Here is a 7,523-nt window from a genome sequence, read left to right on the forward strand (position 1 = left end):
AATTGATGATGATTTGATGACAATTAAATTTGTGGGTATTGGGTTGACAGTATATGGGAAGAACTACAGTGAGGAATTTGAACAGTGACAAGAAAAAGTATAGGTTGAAATAAAACAAAAAAAAAATCTTGACATCTAATTATTGGATTTATTGCAATAAAAAATGGGCATATCAAGTTAGAGTGCTACAAGCTTCAAAACAAAGTAGAAAACAAGCAATGGTACCAACCAACAAAATAAAGAGAACTCTGCAACATATGAAACCCTACCAATGAATGGCCCAATACTATGATTGTATCCCCTCACGAGTTGGTTACCGATCTTGGGTGCCCACCAACCCATACCGCTATCATGGGTCACTCAGCCTCAATACCCACACCAACAGGGTAACGACATAATGGGGTTACCTAAACCAAATGCAAGTAGACTCCCTAGATATGCATTATAAACTATATAGTCATTCTAATGTTCCGAGGGCAATGGTCAAGCCAAAGCCACTAATCAAATCCATGCAACATTTAGTTAACTCAACTCAATCTATAGCACATCATGATTTAGCAAATTAAAGATAAAACATAATTCTTGATAAATTTCAAATATATTTAAGTGTAAAAAAAAACATGTTGAAACAGTATATTGTACATCATGGATATTTAGTAATAAATCATACATTAAACATATGCATGTATCGTTGAATTCCCTCATGAGATAAATAGAGTATAACATTTCCAAATAATACCCAAAGATGGAATAACATATCTCAAAATACCCTAAACAATTCATGGTTTAAGTTAGAATTACATCAGAAAATCATCAATCAAAGCCTAAGTTCAAAAGCTATATAGCAAGGGGTAGCTTGGGGTGGTTGCCCAAGGAGACCCTACAAATCAACCCCCTTATTGTGAAGAGTCATAACAATGACCAACCTAAAGGGGGGCGCTTGAGCGACCCCCATCGGGGGCGCGGACAGACAACCTAGAGAGGTCTTCATCAGCTTTGTTTTCACATTTTCGACGAATTCTAGATCACACAAGGGTTCTCGAAACCTTCCCCATACATGGTTTGACACTAGAAACAACCCTAGATCTCAAATCTAACGACAAATTAAATATATCATAATTTAGATATTCTCAAAGATCTTCCCATGAAGGAAAATTCAACAACATAGAGTGGCTGGAGAATCACTCCTATCACTAGATCCAATCAAGGTTTATCGAATAGATCTTCCTTCATTGATCTCTTTCATCAAAAATATCAAAAGAGAAGAATCAAGAAGTTGGGAGAGTATCCTACCTTCAATTTTGCAAAATAGATCACGAATCATTTTTCGGATCGGATATGCAACTTCTTTCTTCTCTGGAATGACTTCTTTGACTCGTACTGGAGTTCTCTGATGACTGGACAATAACGTAATATATTTTAGGGAAAAAACAACATTAAATAGAAGTCACAAACCTATAAACCTGATTTTGCCCTTATCCACTCTTACACACTAGAAGTGGTTGCCTGGGGCAACCCCACCCAATCGATCCTACCCCCAAAATTTCGTAGGGAGGGATCTATCAAGGTGGTTCCTCCTTGGCACCTTCACACCACTTTGCCCACCTTACCGAATGGTCTTACATCAACTTGAGGACCTTCCAAATGCAATATCCGTGAGCTCTTAATCCATCCTGTTAGTGCATCCATGCTTGTATCAAATGTCTTTCCAAAACTCAACAAAGCACCAGATTCTTCATCATCACCATCCACATCCATTGGTTATGGTCTGATCCAATGGTCTCTACTTGGATGGCCCAAACTATCTTCTACTGGCATTCTAGATTCTCAGACCTACAAGACGAGTTTTGGGTTAGGATCCTAGGGGATTTTACAACTATAATAAAGAAGGGAAATATCAGAATAAGGATACATCATGGCATTCATTAGAACTCTATCTAATGTCGGGCATGTTACTGAGTTGAAAAGAAATCTCGTCAATTAGGCACTTTCAATATAAATGGGTGCATATACTACAGTCACTCAATCTGTTATAGTAGCTCCATTAGTTTCTAATTCAGATGTTACAAAATTATTGCACATGAGGCTAGTCCATATATGTGAAAGAGGGATGGTTGCATTGAACAAAAAGGGGTCTATTATGTAGTTAGAGTTTAGGAAATATGGAGGTTCTTTGAACATTGTGTATTTAGCAAGCAGAAAAGAGACAGCTTCAATATTACTATTCACAAGACTAGAGGAACTTTGGATAGCATCCATTCAAATAGGTGGGGGTTATCCAAGGTTCCTTAAAAGGGAACCTTTGTCAAGTATTTACTTGCCTTTATTGAAAACTACTCTATAAAGATTTGGGGCTACTTCTTGAAGCACAAAAACAAAGTATTTGTACCTTCAAGCAATAGGAGATTTTGATTGACAAGTAGACTAAGTATTTGTAACTTTCATGCAACGGTCTAGAATTTTGTGAAGAAGACTTCAATGAGTTTTGCATGAAGGAGAGAATTACAAGACACCATACAGTTGTGAAAATACCTTAGCATAATGAAGTTGCATAACATATGAATGGAACCTTGTTAGAGAAGGCAATGTGCATGTTAACAAATGCAGGATTGAGAAAGAGTTTTAGGTGGAATCAATAAATATAGTTGCATGGTTGGTGAGTAGGTCTCCCTATGCAACTATTGAGTGCAAAACTCAAGAGGAGGTTTCGTCAAGTAAACCTGACAATTATAGTAATTTACAAACTTTTGGATGTCCAGCATATGCAAAAATGAATGATGGGAAGTTGGAACCTACAGCTAAGAAGTGTATTATTCTTGGTTTGGGGATTTGGAACCAAGGGATTTAGGTTGTAGTGTACTACTAATCTCAATAATTCTAAGTTTATTATTAGCAAAGATATAACTTTTGATGAGTTTGTTGTGTTAAACCTATGAATGAAACTCATGTTCAAGGTGACGAAAGTAAAAAAAAAAAAAAAGAGGAAGAAAGTGAAGTTTGAAGTGGATGATCCATCTTCAAAAAAGCAAAATCAACTTCTGTCACACCCCACCCGCCGGTCTCGGTTATCCACCCAACAATCCGTGGGAGTGAACCGTCACAGGATCCATAGTCTTACCCATCAATAATAATAAACACAAGTATAGACAATCAATAGCAAAAATAAGTGCAATAATTAATAAAAAGGTTACAGGAGTCCAAATACTCCAATAAATATCCAAGAAAGAATCAAAGGAAAGAATCAAGAATCAAACGTAATATCAAGTTCAGTGGAAGCAAAAAGAATAAACTAAATAAATTTCTTTTTAGTTTCTTTTCTAAATCCAAAAACTGGTTTTCTAAATTAGCAAGTAAAGGGGGTCCTCTAATCTTTCTCCATATGATCATCAAAATCCTGGCAATCTGCCTCTGTCAGCCATCAATGGTTGCTATAAGCGCACACCAAGCATCTTCAGGAGGCTTCATGCTCTACAAGTTCATGTACCACTATCTGTGCCACATCAGCTTCATACGAGAAGGCTCTTTCATACAAATCATCTTCAACTTCCGACGTTGTGCCACCATCTGTACAAACTCATATAATATATACAACGAAATGAATGAGTTCTGATGAACTCAGTATGGAACAGACAATTCTCATATATATGTCAATACAATCCACGAATGCATACATGAAATGATATGGATGATATGTAGAAATATGAATGCTACTAAGATCTAACTATGCAAGTCTCTAACAACTGACATGCTTTAAGATATACACCAGCCCTCCTCTGGGTAGGTCTAGTCACTCTGATCCAGGAATGACTGGTTACCTCTGTAGGGATCCTAGGCAAAGGGGTAAGTCCACACCTGGCTCTCAAACCATGACTGGGGATTAAGTCAACACTCTCTCACCACGACCATTGGCAATGAGTACTGGCGCATGTCGGGGTTTCTAATCCAATGCAAGTCATAAAGGTAACATACTATATGAAGTCCAAATACTTCCCCTATGGCACCAACCAACTCGGTTCAGTATCCTTCGCAACCTAGGAGTGAGAACCCTTACGGACTGGCTACCACTATTGGACTCCACTCCTTAACCCTATGGTCATCCACATATTATTGGGGCGGATGCTCTCATGACTCCTCACGACACCCGGTCCGCTCCTTGGACGTGCATGAGCCCAACCCTAACATATGCAACCCTACCATTGCATGACCAATAGTGGACCACTAAGTCTCCGCACGGGACTGGTTACCACTGTAGGATGAAATAGAGTCACGTCACCATTGTCACGGGTCACCCGGCTTCAATTCCCCTGCCAAAAGGGTAATAGCATGTGGGGTACCTAGCCATGCAATTCTAGACTCTCCTAGGTATATCATCCAGTAATCATGATAGTGCTAGAGGCATCAGTAAGCATGTGTCTCATACCACAGCCCTCTGAAATCTCTAGCCAAGATATCCCAATGGAATACCCCTTCCATCACAACTACAATACATCACTCTTTATCATACCATGAACAGTTGTGCAATATCATAAAAGATAAAGTACATCAAAGAACACCACTAACAACAAGTATACAATAAGATTCACATGCTTTATACAATTACAGCAAGTTATATGATCAAAGAATAGTAAATAGAACAGCTGAATCATCATGTATATGTAATTGCATATAAATAAGAATGCATATCCTTACTGTAATTTAGTAAAAGTCCTCTAACTTGTAATCTATAAACTATTATAAGACTTTTATTTGAAATAGAGAACACCTAGGCATAGGGTTACAAGAATGTATAAGAGTCAAGAGTCAAAACAAATCAAAAATCAAACATACACAGTCAATTGGAACCAGCCGGTTGCTTGTGCCGGTCACTTAGGTTAACCGACCTCCACAAGTGACCGCCCCTGTTTTAGACAGTTTCCAACTCATAAAATTAGACTTTTGATCATCCGATTTCAATCCGTTTTGGGATGATCTTAGTCTGAATTCAATCTTAATAGGTCTAAAACAAAGGGGTAACAAGAAACCCTAAAATTAACAAATATTTATTACCCAAATCATTCCCCTTGATTAGATCCATCCATTAACAAATGCAGGGATTCGTTCCTGGACAAGATCTCATCAAAAACATTGAAAAGGGAGATACAACTAATCAATTGGGTAACCACTAACAAAATGGGGATGGGTTCATATCAATTAGAGGTTAAAAAGAAGAGAATCGCAGATGGAGATTCATTACCTTAACTAGAATCACCAAGAATAGAAGAGAAAAGGTTTCATACCATTAACAGCACTTCGCCCACCTTCCAACATGTTTCCACTGCCACCTAATCGCCCAAAATAGCAATTCTGAACATAATAATGCGTTAATAGGGCGAGGGATGCTATTTATAACGAATACGGGGCAAAATAGGACATTTTCCCGCAAGCAGAACCGGGCGGTCACTTAAGGCGGTCGCTTGGTTTAATCAACCGCCACTAGCAACTACCCCCAAGTATATTGCTATACAAGGGTGCTTTGCTCAGGGGGTTGAAACCCAAACACAACCTAGCCCTAAACAACACGTGGGGGAGGGCTTATCTTCATTCCGGACATCTCCAAACACCACTTGCCTTCTACCAGAGATCCAACTTCCCAGTAAGGTAGATTCTTCAACAAGAGAATCCAGATCCATGGGTTTTGGATATGGATCATGGACTTCTATCTGGACACTCCACAAAATTAATCCTACTAGACCTTCGGGTTCTCGAACCTACAATATGGATTCGGGTTAGAAAAACGGGGGTTGTTACAACTTCAGTCCAATCACTTTCACTTACTGAAGAAGAAGGTGATACAAGGAAAAAATAAGTAGAGTACATAATTGATATAAATAGGTCAAGGAGGAACATTTGACAACCACAAAAATATGGGCATACTAAAATTGTTGGTTATGCATTGTTCGTTGCAAATACAATTAGGGTCTAAAATGTCGCCGACATATGGGGTGTTGGTGGCTAGTGAAACCATCGAAACCGCAAAATGTTGACGACATTTTGCTGACATCTAAATGGGGTCTGCTGGCTTTTGTAGGTGTGATAGTGTGAGTTTGAGAAGCAAAAAGAGCGAGAGAGAGAGAGAGAAGACGGACAACGACAAGAGACACAAAATGTGAGAGATTCCCAACAATTTTGCAAACCTAAACTTTAACATAAATTAATAGTTTGCAATTCTACAAAATCCAAAACGGTTTAATCTTTTCTGTTTATTTATTTTTTCTTCACTTCGATGATCCAACAATCTGAAGATCCAAACCACCGAATCTTGAGATTCCCAACGATTCATCCCTATGAAAGTGTCTCCCCCCTCCATTGTGATATTTCTCTTGCTAACCACCCAAGAGAAGCAATTCATCAAATTTGGACTTTTAAACATTTGATATTTTCATAATTTTCACGATATTTGAAGTTATTGGCGATATATCAATTTTTCTATGATATATCATGATATTTTGGAGATCTATCACCGATTTTGGGTAAGTCTCATATTGTCGTTTGTTTTTGTGTTGGGTACTATCAACATGGCAATATATCGCCTAGTTTTGGCAATGTATCACTGACTTTTTGTACCTTGGATACAATTGAAAATAATGAGCCTTAACATTTTCAAAAGCTATTTCTTTAACTTATTCTTCAAAGTGGTTGTTGGCTATGAATGAGGAGATTAAGTCACTTATAAAAATCAAACATTGGAGCTTGTCAAGCCACCTAAAGGGAAGGAAAATGTTGACTATAAGTGGGTCCACAAGAAGAAAGAATCAACCACAGGCGATGGAGATGCTAGATACAAGGCACTGTTGGTTGCAAAAGGCTATAGTAAGGTACATGGTCTTGACATTAATGATGCATTATTGCATTTTCATCAGTTGTTAAGCATAGTTGCATTCGTGTTCTGCTTGCTTTAGTTGTTAAGCATAATTTGGCGTTAAAGCAACTTGAAGTGAAAACTACCTTCTTGCATAGTGAACTAGAATAACAAATTTACATGCATCAACCTGAAGGTTTTGTTATAGAAGTAATCGAGGACCACATTTTATTGTTTAACAAGTCTCTCTATGGTTTGAAGCAATGTCCTAGGTAGTGGTATAAGAGGTTTGATTTTGTTGCGACTACTTTGGGATACAATAGGTGCAAACATGACTGTTGTGTATACTTTAGAAGTCTCTTTGATAGTTCATTCACATCTTTAATATTATATGTTGATGATATATCGATTTTTGCTAGAGATATGAGATTATTACAGAATTTGAGATGAAAAACTTGGGGGCAACAAGAAAATTTCTTGGCACAATAATCAAGAGGGTTTGGAAAGCAAGGAAGCTATAGCTATCTCAACTGAAATACATAGAGAAGGTATTGGAGCATCTTGTGATGAAAGTTGCAAAACTTGTTAGCACTTCAGTTGCATCTCACTTTAGACTTTTGCTTTATCACCTCAAGCAGATAAAGAAGTGAATTACAAATCATGTGTCCCATACTCTAGTGCAATT

This window comes from Hakea prostrata, chromosome 9, assembly GCF_041222555.1.
Source record: "Hakea prostrata isolate BN-2017 chromosome 9, UWA_Hpros_2, whole genome shotgun sequence".
In the NCBI taxonomy this organism is placed as follows: domain Eukaryota; kingdom Viridiplantae; phylum Streptophyta; class Magnoliopsida; order Proteales; family Proteaceae; genus Hakea; species Hakea prostrata.